The 16,852-nt window shown below is 37.7% G+C and overlaps 1 protein-coding gene across 2 annotated transcripts in view; it reads right to left on the minus strand.

Moving 5' to 3' along the window:
• PDP1 (pyruvate dehydrogenase phosphatase catalytic subunit 1) overlaps positions 1-16,852 on the minus strand; it is a 63,634-nt gene that overhangs the window by 16,127 nt on the left and 30,655 nt on the right. The window contains exons 1-2 of one of the 2 annotated variants that reach the window (XR_011920774.1): positions 12,138-12,260; positions 617-715 (exon numbers count right to left, since the gene is read on the minus strand). The gene's annotated coding sequence lies outside the window, so the exon portion shown is untranslated. Of the gene's footprint in view, positions 1-616; positions 716-12,137; positions 12,261-16,852 lie in introns of those variants that run through there. The other variant, XR_011920773.1, reaches the window with a different exon arrangement.

Consider the following 16,852-nt stretch of genomic DNA (forward strand, 5'->3'; position numbering starts at 1 on the left):
GTCAGAGGGTGACAAAAATTATTTCTGGTGGGGTCAGTTTGCAGTGTGGCCTTATATAGTTAGAGAGGTTTAAAAAAAAGACAAGCAATCCATTCAGTTGAACAACTAGGGAAAGAAAAAAACATACTGCATATACCAAAAATAACAATAAATGCACTGTTGATCCAGAGGAAGGCAAAAAAACTCATACAACGCCTAGTTCAGTTTGCTTCAATGGGAAACATTTTTTTCCTGACTCCCTAAGACAATTGGATGTTCCCTGGATTGACAGTCTACGGTCACATTTATAACAAACTTTTATACACAGTTATATTCTGGTCTTCTAGAAATGCATCCAGCTTTTATCTGCCACACTATGAAGAAAACCTTCCTTTGCAATGACCTTAAAGTGAATAATTTTGAAGGGAATTATCTATAAGGACCATCTATATATTTATATAGGGTGATATAGGGTAAATGCCTCTTCTAAATAGATTCAGTTCAGCTAATCTCTGTTTATATCTGAGCCCCTCCATTCCTTTTATTAGTTTAGTTGCCCTTCTCTGCACTTTCTTCAGTTCCACATCATTTTTGTGAACTGGTGGCCTTACATGTATTTTACACATAAATTACTTACATGTATTTACATTGGTCTGCAACAAAAACCTCCAGTGGTATGAGCATGATTGTTCTGAATCCCAAGGCAGCTTAGCAGGCGAAAACACTCGCACAGAACCTGGAGCCAATAAGAAGGCAAAAAATTATTATTCTCAAATTGAGTCCATATGCAATACATGGCATGAATGACTATAGTTTAGATTTAACTAAAATTAATTTGTTCCGTCCATTTGCCTATAGGTTATAATGTCACTTTAAAAGAATAGATAACCCACATATAATTCAGAAAGACGGTACATGAATACATAGATTTACAAAGCACAATTGGAGTTTTATGCATTAGTCTGGTAACTTTCCATCAACTATATAATATTTAATGCTTTACACCTAGACTATTCTCACTCTCTGTACTAGGCAGTGGCTCCATACTGTCTAAACATATAGTAGAGATGGGGATAATAATGGAAATGACATTTAACATGGTTGTCACATGACTCAGATACACGTCTGGGTTTCTATAAGTGGTGAATGTTATGTTCTAACATGTAACAGACTTTTACCACACCACATAAGTACCTCTGTATTACATTGTTTAGACTCCACTATTCCACATATATACAATGCAATACAATAAGGAAAAAAACAAAGGTAAAAGAAAGGCTTGGGAAAAATAGACAAAACTTCTATGATAGACATGACAAAACATAACTTATGTACAGTAATTTAAAATTGCTTTGTTCTTAGTGTTAGATATCCTGAAGAAGTGGTAAACATCTGGCTGATATTATTGCCCTCTTTGTCCTGAATAGGAGATTAAAGGCTTTTTCACACCTTCATAAATGTGAAATGCACATGTATATTCCTGAAACCAATTTTGGTGCATTTTTAAGAAAATCCTCAAGACTGCTTGACCTGCTCATTTGCCTGAGTTTGGTTGTAAAATAATGCTTCTCTCGTCCACAAATGATCAGCCTTGGCTGGCAATGACTTTGTCATTATCATCTTCATTGTCTGTCTCCATTCTATGTTCACCTGGCCCAGAAGGCCTCATCAACATGGGCATTAGTGTTGGTCGAATAGCTCACTATTCGATTCGGCAGCTATTCGCTCGAATATAGCAAAAAAATTCGGGTGGTCGAATGTCAAAGTCGAACACCATTAAAGTCAATGGGAGGAAAAATTCGTTTTTTTTTCAGTCGTATTGCCTGCGGGTACAGCTAATTGAAGGCACCTGCTTTCAATTAGCTGTGACCGCAAAGTTTCCATGGTCCAAGAATCCCACAATGACATTATGATTCATAATGTCATTGCCGGATAACCTGTAAAAAATAAAAAAAGAACAAATTTAAAATAAAAAACACATACAAATAAATTAATTTAAGAAAAAAAAAATTTTTTTTTTCTTCCCGAATTTTTGCTGTCGAATTCCGTGTTTTTTGGTATGGGTCTACCCGAATTCGAATAGCCATATTCGGGTCGAATATAGGGACAACCCGTATTCGAACATCAACACTAATGGGCATCTACTAGGTACATAATAGTGTTCCATTAAAACATAATGCAACAAATGATGCGCTTTGCATGCATTTTCTTCCTGCAGGCTCATGGGAAATAAGCACCATAACATGGCAATATTTTGCACTTTCATGCTTTGCCATTGCCAATTACCAATACAGACCAAACATGCAGCAAGCAAAATTTTACATAAACGCAACACACTGCTCTATAAAATAACACACTGATGGAAAGAACTTAATAGATTATAATAAACACGAATGCTCATGCACAATGTGATTGTGCATTGTACATACAAAAAGCAAATATAAACAAGGCCTAATCTTCCCTACCATCTACCTTGATGACTGGAACAGAAAATGATGGTAAAACCAAATATATTAGCAGCCAAGAGAGGAGGAAATGGAAATCCTCCAATGCAAACAAACCAGTGACAACTGTCTAAGAGTACAATTTTCTCACTAATTGTTGTGTATCTAGGAGCCGAGATAATCTTTCAAAAGTCTGCCCCCAAAACTGCTATAGACAGATTTCTCCTAGGTTTCTGTGAGATTCTGCATGCTACTCGGTCCTTGTTTTAACATGATAATTTTTTTCTGCTCCAGCTACATATTTATATATCACATTTTAATTATTGCTCTGTGGTATTGCAGATAAATTTGTTTATACATTTGGTTGAAATAGACTGCTGTTTTGTTATCCAAGGATGGGAGAGAACAATTAAATGAAGGGCCTGTATAAACCATAGTAGAGATGATGTATGAATGGTATTTTTACCACTCTACCTTACTGGATGTGATACAGGGGGCTTCTGGAGCACAAATTTATAGTTACCTAAAATTTCCATTAGTGTATTCTTAGTGCCAAGCTGGTAAACAGGGCATCCATCAGCAACAGTGATATAATAAAGTCGTTCTTGTTATATACAGATTGCTAATAACTGTTTTTTTACGTAGATTTTATTTTACGTAGATTTTGTAGATCATAAATAGCCATTATAGGTTAATAAATAATATATACTACTGCAATAATAATCCCTATATCTATTTTGGTCAAGATAATTTTAATACACTTTGATAATTGACTCACTTTATATCACATTGCAACACGGTGTTTGAGAGACACTATTGACAGACACAAGTATTAGGAAACACATGCAATAAATAATTTCAATTTATATCTGTGAATGTTAATTAGTATGTCCTGATGTAATATCAACCATATTAATTGTATTATATTTCATGCATTACTCTAGTTCAGAATTTTCAAAATCCCCTGAAGAAGCCCTTTCTGGGCAAAACGCGTCGAGTACAGAAAATAAATGTCTGTCATTGTATATGCGTTATAATATTTTGTGCACTTAATCACCTATATTTAGATTAGTAGGTGTTAGAGCTAGGAAGCACAGAAGAATTGTGTCTAGATTAAACAAATATTATTGAATAAATCACATATATAATAGACTATTGTGCTATAGAAGGCCTGTCTTTTCATCTTTCTCTACTCATATATACTGACAACCTATGTGCTTTAAGGCCAACCTTATGGGGAGCCATATTCTGGGACTGGTATCACAACTGTGTTTTCAGGACAACCCCTATTGGTCACAATTTATGTTGTTAAACAGATTTCTCAATCTGGTTGTCCACAGTGGGCATATTTATTGCCTACCTTGAAGCACTGAAGTTTGACACTTGTATGATGCATTCCTTAACTGCTATGTTTGATGTACCCCTTGCCTGTTGTTTAAACATAATAACTATTGGAACCTACCAACACTAACTTCAGAAGCTCTTACATTTTATCAACAACCATAGGCATTTAGATTGAGTAAGTTGGTCTTCAAACACTGATTTTGCCCCTAAAGAAGCAGGTTCTGTGCAAAATGCGTTGGGATTTATCCTAACTATCACAAATTTTAAATTGTGTGTTTAATTTGGATTTATTTTTGTATTTGTATTTTTAAGATACTTTAAAAAGGTTTATTAATAAATTTTGTGGGGTTTTTGTGAGGCCTTCTTCTTCTAGACTGTACCATTCTAGGGAAACTATTTTTAGAGTTCTGTTTTGTTCTATTGTGGTGTTCCTAGGAGGTGGCATTTTGATATACTATTGGGAGAAGGGAACGCTGTTCTTTGTATGTTTTTAGTAATAGTTCATTTTTGTACTTTATCAGTATTCAGATACTGGTACTTAAACACTGATACAGTTTGCTGTGTTCAACATGCAGCCCACCAGGACTCACTGTGTGACCCACTGTGCTCCAGATCGCACTTCATGTCTTACTACTTTTCTGTGGGTAGTAACTCTTACTGACTTTAAAAATGTGCTTTTATTTTCATAAATCGCACTAAACCTCTGTTCCCTGGCAATATTAGTGACAATATTCTGTCTCGGGAATTAAATCCGAATTCAAACAAGGTAAAAATTAGGGAAATGGAAGAATGTCATCAGATGTGACGTCTGGACAAAAAAAATGCTCAAACAGAGAAGGCCTGTAGCAAGCGCATATATTAGTTTTTATAGTGGATGAGTGTAATTATGTTTGTATTACAAGCTGTATTTATCGCCTAGAAACGGGCATACATTTATGTCACTGTTTAATTTTGGAGCCTATTCCATCTGTGAATCTCTATGCATTGACTAGCTTCCCAAAACTGCAATGCTAAAAAACCACTTGAGCAGTGCTGGATGGAATTAATCTGTAGCTCAGCAGTGTATATTAATATAATTGTACAAAAGACAGAGCACGGCTGTTCTTTGTCTGAAGTCAAGAGGATATTCCAGTATTACATAGGGGATACCCCTACTGTAAGCCTTTGGCCTTTATACCCAATATGTTTATGTGCATTGTAGTCCTTGCTTAGCAGCGCTTTTTTGTCTTTGTGTTGTATTCTTATAGTTGTATACTTTAAGTATAAATTACCATTCAAATGATGAAATATATGAATAACATGCTCATAGTTAAAGAAGAAAAGGCTTGCTGGACTTCCAAATTGAAACTGGAAAAAGAGCTTTCCTAAGGGCCCATTCATATCCCATTGCAGTACATTATGTTAAGCATGAGCATTAATGCAGACTTTAGACAGACCATTGGCCCTATCCCAAAACTTCCTAAAATCATGCAGCACTGTTTTCAAATGCAGTTCAGAAGTATGTAATTTTACTATGTTACCGCTCATTTTTACTGAAGGTTGCAATGCCTTGGCTTTGGGGTGCCATTCAAAAAAACTGCAACCAACATGATACATTTGTTACCACAATTCATCCCAGTAGAGAAATCAGTCTGGGTCTGTTCAGTTAAAGCAGGCATAAACTAAAAGTAGAAAAGTCGCCAGGTGGTAGCCCTGACAAAAGGGACATGCAAAAATATAAGGAAGAAAACCCCCAGCTTCTGGATGCTTTGTGCTGCTGGTGGCTACTCATGTACAAGACACAGCTGCATGCAGAGCCAGCTAGCATGGAGAATGTTAAGTCCTGCACACACAGTACATTAGCCAAAAAAAGATAACAGAGATTGTGGCTTCCAGGAAAAAAAAATCATGGCTACAATCAGGTCTGTGCCATATTCAGCAAGTTCAGTTCTGCTTTAAAGCAAAACTTGGCAGTTATCTAGGGCAACGTAAGACTAAGATGTTAATTCATTTGCAGTGTTTTACTTTGGTTTAGAAGCGTTTTTTTGTTTTTTTGCTGCTAATGCATCCTATTGTGCTAAATAACAAGGACAACATACCAAAACAAGCTGTTGCTGCAAAATTTACCATTAATCCAGAGATCTCCCACACAGTACTCCCATGTTGTTACTTGTGATTGTGTGGGTTTCCTCGGACAAGTCCATAGTCATATCACTAACTGTCTCACAATTCAATGTCCCTACCATAGTTATATGTCATTACCACAGTCTAAAGACAATTGTGAGGGGAAGCCAATTAACATAACAGACCATTTTTGGGATGTGGGAGGAAAGCATAGTGTTCGGAGGAAACCCACGCCAACACAAGCAACAACATGCAAACTCCAGGCAAATAGTGTCCTGGCCAAGATTTAGGAACTAGCACTGCAAAGGCCGCAAAAAGTGCTAACCACTATGCTAGCAACTATGTTCAGGGGAATGCCTAATGTTTTAGGGTGGGAAAGAATTTGAAACTGTCAAGGTACTATTGAGGTCAGTGTATTATTAATTGGGGAGATTTTTCTATACTTCTTGTAGCAATTTCTACTTTTTTTGTGGCAAGTATCGAGAAGAACCCCAAATGGGACACAGTAATACAAATATGACAGAGGTTGCTCTACACTTCACTTACAACCCCCAGTACTTTAGCATATATTCTATCAGTGTCAACCGATAACATGTTTTTTTTTCCTTTTGTCATCCAGAATGAGGAAATTGTTCTATGCTGATTCATTGCCCGACTATAATCCCTTCTGTGATGTTAAATTGATGGACGATGTATAGCTGTGCTGCTCTCACAATTATGATAGCAGTGACTGTTGAAGAAAACCAAATTCATCAGGATTTTAACCAGTCAAACAATGCTATGGTTTTTATCCAGAGAAGTTTGTCAAAACATTTTAGAAGAGCTGGTAATTTCAAGATTTACAGTCAAATTATTATAATTGAAGTCGCAGCCAAGAGCATTTTGGTTGCTAGGCTAGAGTTCCAAAACAGACGCCAACAAAGGACTCCGATGTGTAAATCTGCAAGGAAAAGCCCAAGGATCACAAGTTAGACTGCACATGACACACACTGTGGCTTTTAATTTACAACAAAAATAAACTTAAAGGACCTGCAGAGAATGGTAACCATGAATTTCTAGTTCAGAGTTGTACTACAAAGTAAAGTTTCAGCAGCCTAGCCAACAGGTAACCATCTCCAAGCAAAATACACAAATTATTGATTAATAAATTTTTATGTATATAAACCCTGCTTTACAGAAAAGACAAATCTTTGACTTTATTTTATTCCACTGCATTTAGACAATACAGTAAAGCAGAATACTTTGTTGGCTGATGCAAACTACACGACCTAAAGATTGCAGGCAAACTCATGCAAGCCCCCATTCCCTAAAATTTCCAGTGCTTGTCAACCCAAACACGTAATGTGCCTGGAGAAGGCGAGAGCATGGATGGCTTCATCAACTTTCTGCCCCTATACTGCCAACCATGGAATGGCCAACATTTTTTTCTTCCACTAATCACCACTGTATTCCATCTGCTCTTCAGGTGCCAAATATTTCATAGTGTTTAGCTTTTATAAAAGCTGTTGAGATGTCCATGTAAGGTGAAGAGCCTCTCTCAGTTCTAATAAGCATATGGTGGTTGATTGTCCCTGGTACTATACAGGTTGCTGTTAATAAACCATTTTCTAATTTTTTGTAGACTCTAAATAGGACCCTCAAAAATCAATAAACTGTTTGCATATTCTACTCAAATTGATTTAAAATTTTGCATCAACCGGACCCGGACAAAAAAATGTTTGCTTTAACTGGACCTGACCTGATAATTTCTTCAAATTTTTATGTAAAAAAAAAAAAAAAAAAGTTTTTTTAATAAATCTGTGGGAACAAAAGTATTTTTTTGTGGCGTGATGGTCATATAATATCCACAAAATCTTTTAAAATTCTATCCAGACCCTTATCCAAACATAAACAAGCAACTTGGGTAGCCAGTAAAAAGGAAGTTAAGTAAGTCTGCAACCCCTTTTTCTGTACTATATCCGGCCATATGCATTTCAACACTGGGGAGAAAGGGTCAAATTATCCTTGTTCTATGTTGAAGGACAAGAACTTTCCTACCACAGGTATCCCAATAGAGTTTAAAAGTTTTAGGCATGTACATACTCTTTTAAAAGTACTTCTAAATAAACTGTAGAGATCCATGTGAACTGGGGAACAACAAATAGGGGCTGCAAATGACAAACAGATACAGACAGTGAAGAAGAGCTTGCAATCCAGGAGGTGGGAAAAAAAAAAAAAAAAAAAAATCGCACAATATGAGGAGGATATGGAATGGTAGGTAAGTAGTGAGGGTTTGGAGATGGAAGAAACGGGAAGGAAAGTTTGAAAAGATGGGTTTTGAGTGCTATTTTAAATGTGCAAAAAGTGGAAACAACCTGGATGAGGACAAGGAAGACCATTCCAGGGAGTCTGGCAGCTCTAGAAAAGTCTTGGGACCACGCATGTGATCCGTGGCATATAATATTTAAAAGTAATTTTGAATGGTACTTTTTTATACTGTATTTTGTGGTTACTGGTCCTAGAGGGATTTTACAAAGAACAATACAGTACATTTGGTGAAACAATGTGCAATGCCAAACATTATTATGCCCACGTTTATTTTCAACTTACTTTACCTCTTGCTATACCCGTCATCCACAATCCATGTGTTGCTCTGTTTTCCTATCCCCCTGATTTATGCCTATAGTTTGTGTGTCTCCTCGAGAGATGAGCTGTGCTGTGTATTGTTATTTTGGCCCCAGCACTGTATTCTGTCCGATCCTCAGATGCCATGCCAAGCGTTACACATAGTGTTTTGCTTTTCTAAAGCTGGTAAGATGTCTGTGTAAGGTGAAGAGCCTCTCTCAGCTCTAATGAGCACTAGAGCAGATGATAGTTGGCTGTCACTTGTACTACACAAGCAGCAGTAGAGTTACATAGAGATAGAATCAGTTTAGTTAAATGACAGCATATACAGACAGATGGAGCCAACTTTAACCCAACACCATATTTTCCTATTTATATAATTCATACTGGTTTAATTCAATCAGTTGCATTTTATAGGAGACATATCTGGTAAAAAATACACACTGCCCTGCCAAAAAAAGTAGTCCCATTAATATTTTGGTGGATCACCTTTAGCTTTTACTACAGCATGCAATTATCATGGTATCACATTGATAAAGTTGTGCAATGGCACAACATTCATTTCCGTCCAATGCTGCATTTGTCATGATTATTATCGACAATGGTAGAGCCAGACTGTATAAAGTCTTCTCCAGCACATCCCAAGATTCTCAAAAGGTCTGAACTCTGGTGGCCAAACAATGTGTGGAAATGATGTCTCATGCTCTCTGAACCACTCTTTTACAATTTTAGCAAGGTAAATCCTGGCATTGTCATTTTGGAATATGCTGGTGCTATAAGCCAAGAAAAAATCCATTCATGGAAAAACCTGGTAATTCAGAATAATCAAGTAGTCTGCTGACCTAATTTTTTAGGCACATAACATTGCTGTGCCTAGACCTGACTAGAGAAGCAACCCCAAAACTGCCCCATAGTCTTTGGGGACCTTTTCTTTGACAAGGCAGTAAATATACCCACCAACAATATTAGGAAAACACTTTGGTCAAGAGAAGGTAAAATACAGAACAGCAGCAGTTATACAATAAAGTCACCCCTTCCCTCCCCAGTTCAGTCCCACCCTAACATCCAGATTCCAAACTGCCTGTAAACGCCTTCTCTAACCCTAAATCAACCACTTAACTTGCTTTTGGAACACCAGATCAGCTTCCCTCACTTAACCACTTCAAACCTCAAACCAGCACAGTTCCTCAAAGATCAGCAAAGTCTGCACTAGCCTTCCCCTATAGGTTCGAGTCATTGGACATTTTATCACATGGCCAGAAATGGGGATACGTTTTCCCTAATCTCCATTGAGGGCACCTTGTATGAGGTTTGCGACATTGGCATTTGGTTAAAAGTTATACAGTCCCATGTAATTTGGAACAGTTGGGTATGAATGAAGGCAATGGTGGGCGCCAATTCCTGTTCACCATCTGAACTCTTATACAGCATAAGAGCTGAGACACGGGGATTGCTGCAGATTGAAAAAAAAAATGAGCCTGGACTTCTACTTATATAGTGTCATCTAGAACACCAAAGTATGTTGCTTAGAAAATTCTCTTACACAAAGAGGGCAAAAGAAAAGGTCGCCATTTAAGCATGTCTAACATATACAAACGGATTTTCCTCTTTGATCTCATTCCAGGCATTTCTACTGACAGAACTATTAACAGTCTATTTATCTCAAGCAAAGCATCTTATGCATTTTTGTCTTCTTAAACCACATAAAAGTAATAATGTCATATTATATAGAGGAAGTCTTTTACAATCTGTGAGGGATCTCAAAGTAAACAACCCTACTTGACTTGGCTATCTAGAGATTTTCCCTAACATATTTAGAACATTCCATTATTCCAAAAAACCCAGAATATTCACTACAGCATCCTTGCAGTGGAAAATTAAAGTTATGGTTTTGGAAATCGTCCATACAATTAATTTTAACAGGATCATGTTAATGTAAATTTTAATGAAGTGCCTCAAGCAAAAATCTGCCTTGGTCAGTTCTTAGCCATTATTGGAGTTTTTCCAGATGGCTTTGAGAAATTATCTGGAGAAAGGTTAGAAAGCAAGTCATAATATTTAATGTGTCTGAATTAAGTGTAGCAATGGGGAGCAAAGTTCCCCTCTCCCTGTCACTGCTCTGACTCCAGACATAGGGGAATGGCCGGATAGCAGAACAAAGTTAATTCTGGACTTCCTTGTTAAGGCATTGCCAAGGCCTGGGTTAGAAGTGGTCATAGAAATAGAAGGATGTTCTGGTTGAAAATAAATAAATAAATAAAAGAACAGACTAAAAGGATAATGGAGAGATTGAAAAAGTGGCACTAGACACTAAACACATCCATCAAATGAAAGAAAAAAACCCACACAAGCTCACAGTTGGTCCAGGAAAAGTGAAAAAAAAAGATTTAATAAAATGTGAACCATTATGTCCCAAAAGAAAAGAAAATCTTCCTGTTCTTTGATGATGCCCTGGATTATTATTCTACCATGCTTTTAATTGAATTAATTGTAGCTATTCATATTATTTATTATTATTCATATTATTATTAATAAAGAGTAATTCTATAGCAGCAACATATTACACAGCGCTGTACATTAAATAGGTGTTGCAAATGACAGATACAGACAATCACACAGGAGGAGGAGAGGAGCCTGCCCTAAAGAGCTTACAATCTAAGAGGTTGGGGAAGTCTCACACAATAGAAGGGGAGATATGGAGTAATGGGAAGTAGTGAGGGTTTTAAAAGACAGGAAAAGACAGGTAGGCAAGTTTGAAAAAAATGGATATGGAGTGCTTTTCTAAATAAGCAGAAAGTAGGAGTAAGCCGAATAGGACATGGAAGACCATTCCAGAGAGTCGGGGCAGCTCTAGAAAAAAAGTCCTGCAGTCGTGCATTGGAGGAGGTTATGAGTGAGGAAGTCATTAGTAGGTCATTGGAGGAGTGAAGAGAGCAGCTAGGGGAGTATTTTTCTACCACCTCAGAAAGGTATGTTGGACAGGAACTGTGGAGGAATTTAAAGGCAAAGCACAGGAGCTTGAATTTGATTATCAGGTGAAATGGAAGCCAATGGAGAGAACTGCAAGATGGTACTGTAAACCAAAGGAGGCTGGGAGACCACAGAGTGAGGAGGTATACAGAGAAAAGAGAACCGGTCCAAGGACTGACCCTTGGGGAACACCAACAGGGAGGAGAAGAGGAATTACCATTGAAAAAAACTTGAATGGAGCGGTCAAACATATTGGAAGCAAACCAAGAGAGCAGTGTCACTGATACCAATGGAGTGCATGATTTGTAGTAGAAGGGGGTGATCAACAGTGTCAAACGCAGAGGAAAGAGAAGGAGCAGGGAAAATTGATTTGAGACTTTGCTCTGTGGAGGTTGTTGGTCACTTTAGGAAGGGCTGTTTTGGTGGAATGGGCAGCTCGAAAGCCAGATTGGAGAGGGTCAAGGAGAGAGTTAGTGCTCAGGTAATCAGTGAGTGTTTTATAGACAAAGCGCTACAAGAAGCAGAGAGGGAAAGGTTGGGTTAGTGTGGGGGCCAGGGTGGAGGAGTGGGCACGGAGTAGATCAGAGGGAATTGGGTCAAGCGGACAGGTAGTAGATGATGAGATAAGAGAGGAATATTCATCCACAGAGGGAGGTCAGTGATGATTTACAGGTGGATATTTTGGAAACTTACAAAATAATCCAGATTGTTTTACATGCAATCTTCAAACACGTAACCCCAGGCACCCATTGGAACTAATTGCAGTCTGTGTCTTCTCTTGCCCGTATTTCTCCACTTTTCTTGTTACAGAATCACGTTTTCAGCTCCCACACACCACAACTTCTGGTAAAAAAAACTTCATAGTATTAACGTCAGTTTAGGCTCCACAGGACCCACCAAACAACATCTCAATACCAACAATGTACACCAATGTTAGCAAGGACAAAAAAAAAGGGAAATGCTGTTACCTCATATTAATGAATATTAGGACATGCTTACAACTTGAGACTCAAAACCCTACCTCTAACGGAGTATTCACTGCACTTCTCAAAATCACAACTGGCAAAAGTAAACCATGCCAATGTTGGAGAATGATGTTTACAGATCTAAAACATCTGCTTTCAACATCACTCAACCAATAAAAATAGCATTAATAGCCATTTTTATAGAATTTCAGTTATAAAAAAACTGCTAGGTTAAGAAAGGGAAAATGTATTTTCCTAAAATTTGCCAAAAGCAAAGCAATATATAAAATCATAAAAAGATTCCAAAACACAAAAAAAGCAGTGCCTAAAAATGTTACGTAAAAATAATGACTATTAAGGGAACCAGAGGTAAAAAGTGGTGCTGGATTTAATGAGAAAATCAGCCTGCATCTACATGGGAATAGTCCTCAAGTAGGACTGAAATAACGGACTACTATAGCAGGCACACATGCTCTTAGAAAAAACCACAGAGGATTGTGGTCAGCAAAAATGTTTTGTCCAGGCAGAACTGCTCTGAAAGTCTGGCTTTTCATTTTAGACCCTAAAAACGCATGTTGATGAATTTGTAGGATGTCATGTTTTCAGTGATTTATGTGTTTTATTCCCTGGAACCACTTGATGATGTTAATGCAGCTTTTCATGGATAGATTATGTAAACTGCCGGTGTTGATTTGGCTTAAAAAAAAAAAAAATTGCCTGATCTTTGGCCTTTAACACCTTCTAAATCACTGACCCAAAATGGAGGATGCAGCTCACGTGTTCGGATAATAGTCACACAGGATCGTTTCAGATGTGTGCTTTGCATCAGCTTTACATTTAGGCAATGGAGTTAAGCAATAGCATCTTACATATTATATAACTCAGGGGTCAGCAAACTTTTGGCTACTAGGACAATTCAGGAGGTCAAGAAGGCACACTAGGCCGGACTCTCTCTCTCAAGTCCTGTGCTGATGGCTCTGCCCCCACCAGGAATGCCCCTGCATTCTGAGGAGAGGAAATGTCCCCTTACCCCGACTGCGGAAATGTTAACACCGGCCGCGGTAAATAGGCAAGGGAGGCATAACAAGGAGGCTCAAGAGCCACGGGTTGCCGACCCCTGCTGACTGGATCCACCAGGGGGGCGTTAGGCCAGAACGGCTTACTGGCTAGGCCATATCTGGCCTAAAAGCCGGAGTTTGCCTACCCCTGATCTAACTGAAAGGTTCAATTTAAAAGTTATGCAATAGAAAAACCTAACAAGGCTTTTTATTCCCTGCTATTAAGCTAAAATGCAGTTTGTTATTTCGTCAAACTGAACTCTAGCAAAGTGTGATTGAGAAAAATCTTACCTTCTGTTCAATTCTTCATTTGTGAATCACAAAGTTGTAGTCTAATATATTAGGTGGGGGTAATTCCCACCTAATATATTAGACTACAGGAGGCAGATGATGCCAACTCAGCCTAGGCAAAGTCAGACTGAATCTGTAGCTATACATTTTAACATGACAATGCTGTGTAAAAGCAGATTTAAAAAGCAGTAAAGAGATCAGGTTTAAGTTTTATAAAAATGAAATAAAAACATTGTTATAAACTGGAGAAAGCAAGAGCCCAACTGGCCCAGGTAACATTTCCAGTTACTTTCTTAATTCAGACCAAGGGGGTCAGTAAATCCAATAAACATTTGGGTAAACATTGTTTAAATCTTGTTGGTTATTAAGATATCAAACCATCCTTTTGACAAGGTGATGGTGAATGGAGTCTCATGTAACCTATTCCATTTTTACTGTCTACTACAACATGGCTTAAAGGCAATTTCAGATCTGCAGCAGGATCAAGCCATCCCATACAGCTATCGGCCGCTGGCACCTTGCTGGCCGCTCAGTTACCTACTGTACATTGCAGATTAGACAGCAGGTGGCAGTTAGTAATACCTTATCACATACTGCTGTCCTATTAATTCTCTATGGGGCTGCTGTAGGTGAAAGCTACATGTAGAGTCCCCTCTGAGGCATAAGGATATGATAATCTGCATCATGACCACACTGCCAGCCTCTGCAACAGCACCTTCAGTATGTTCCCAGTTCGATTCCTGTAGTATGACCATGGCTCCTCTCTGACAATTTTGTGGGGCACTACATATAATGGTTTCACATCTCCTGGGAATGTCAAGAGCAAGAAGTAAAACTAGAAAAGCAAAGATATAAAAGACAAAGTTTTGTGCAAATCATAAATTATTATATAAGTCTCTCTGACCAATTGGAAGGCTTGTGACAATTGCATGCAACTTCATCTCTTCAGCAACATACAGAAAATCAATAGCACTTTCAAAGATGAGGTTGCAATAAACAAAAAGATTAGTAAAGAGGTTAAGAAAATATCTAAAACTTAAAACTATAACCTCTCATTTGTAATCTCTTATTTAGCTTTAAAGTTAGACATAGAAAAATAAGAATCTTTAAATCGTTGCCTTTCAAGGTTTACAATTACTATTGTGCATTTCACATTGATGGAAATTTAGACATTTTCCTGCAATCTAAAAAAAGTCCCCTGCTGTGTTTGTTTGGGACAGATCTCTTCATAAACGAGATTAACAATGTTTTCACTGGGACTATTCGGTTTCAGTATCCATGGAAAGCTAAATAAAACACAGTGTATTAACAGATATTTTAAGTTAGTGGCATTAAAATACCATTTGTATTTTTGTTATGCCAATGTTTTTTTATATTATATTTGTTCAAAATGGTCTTCTCTTATGGACTGGTACTTTATGTAAAATTTCTACTACAGTTTTCCAAAAACATCACTGATACAATGCAGGGTTCGTACACATAGATACTTTGCATTGGCAGAACGTAATTCTCAACTCCCATAAACGGTTTAAAAAACAAATGTCAGGTTGCAGACAGAGTAAATCTCCTAGGGATGCAACTCCATATGGTATACATGAGAATGCTAGCAGCGTTGCAGGTGAAAACAAGTATGATTCATTTTGGCCTTATTTGACATAAGCAAATGGGGCCAATCAGTATTGCATTCCAAATTGTAGTCAGTAGAACCCTGCATACATTATCTAATTAAAAGTGTTGAACAGGCTTGAAATACCATAAAAGCAATAAATGTTTTAGCCCCCCTGAGTACAGATATATTTCAAATTCCAAAATATGACTACAGAGAGAGGTGGGACATGGAAAAGCCTTCTTGCCACTGCTCTTTCAGACTACACTGCAGTAAATTCTACAATTCACCAAGGATGCCCTTTTAAAGTGGAACTTTGCAAAATACCAGCGGGGGCAGGCGGTTATTGAGAAAAGGACAGGTGATGTCCCCTATACAACAATCTGTCTTACTTGGCTGATTGTGCTGGGGAACTGTCACAAAAGCTGAACTACCCATGTGAATTAGCAGGGGGTTCTAGGGAAACTCGGCAATCCTGGACTCCCTTGCGTCTGTCAGGAATGAATACGTCAGGAGGAAGAAAAGAAGGAAAATGGTGGCACCCTGAGATTGAGATTGGGAATAGGTAGTAGTAATAGGAAAGTCATGCGGGTTTAGTTCTGATAATTGATTTAGCTCAACTAAACCTAAAATTGAACAAATGAAATGCTTAAAGGAATCATGTGTAAAATATATTTCTTTTGAAAATAAACTTTGCAAATTCAAAACTCTGTTGTGTACCTACACAGCCAGGTTCTCTCATACTTCACCTTAGCTCCCATATGCACATAGTTTTCAATGCAGGGATGCTGAGAAAAGTAGTTAGGAACCTATTGTTCTTACTACTTTATGTGTCAAATCGGAACCGCCAACCCCCTTATTTAGGACATAAGAAAAATTAGTTGTAATGCAGTGTAAAAGCACATTTGGCTCATAAAACAGATACTCTGTCCACCATTTCGCTCCTTTAAAATGTTTGTAATAACCTAACTGTTAACGGTGCTTGCATGGCATCCAAAAGAACAAGCGCTTAGAGCGTTTAGAGAGATTGTCAATAGTAAACATCTAAAATGGGCAGATCAACAAGCAGGTACTTATTGTTCGTGTTACATGAGGTCCTATTAGCAAAATTGTCAGAAAATAAGCATTGTAAAATGAACTGCAAGAAAGGCTGAAACTGAGGACAGGCGACATCACTCTTTGAATGCCCGACCAAAAGCAGGGTCAAATGGTTCAAAATGTATATTAAGTTACATTGTCAATTCTGCAAAAAAGTTTGCCAACTGCACTGCTAATATAGAGATCTCCTGTACTAGCAGTTTACTACCCTGGGGCACCTACACTCGAACACTAGGTGCTGGGAGCAGTAACAGACAATAATTACTTTTTTTCTTTTTTTTTTTTTAAGCACTTGTCTTTTGTTTTTTAAAAAGGTTGTAAAAACCACATGTAAACATTTTAAAACACCCGCACAGGCATTTTTAAGCATGTGCAAGCAATACTATTTCA

This window comes from Pyxicephalus adspersus, chromosome 5 (assembly GCF_032062135.1).
Source record: "Pyxicephalus adspersus chromosome 5, UCB_Pads_2.0, whole genome shotgun sequence".
In the NCBI taxonomy this organism is placed as follows: Eukaryota; Metazoa; Chordata; class Amphibia; order Anura; family Pyxicephalidae; genus Pyxicephalus; species Pyxicephalus adspersus.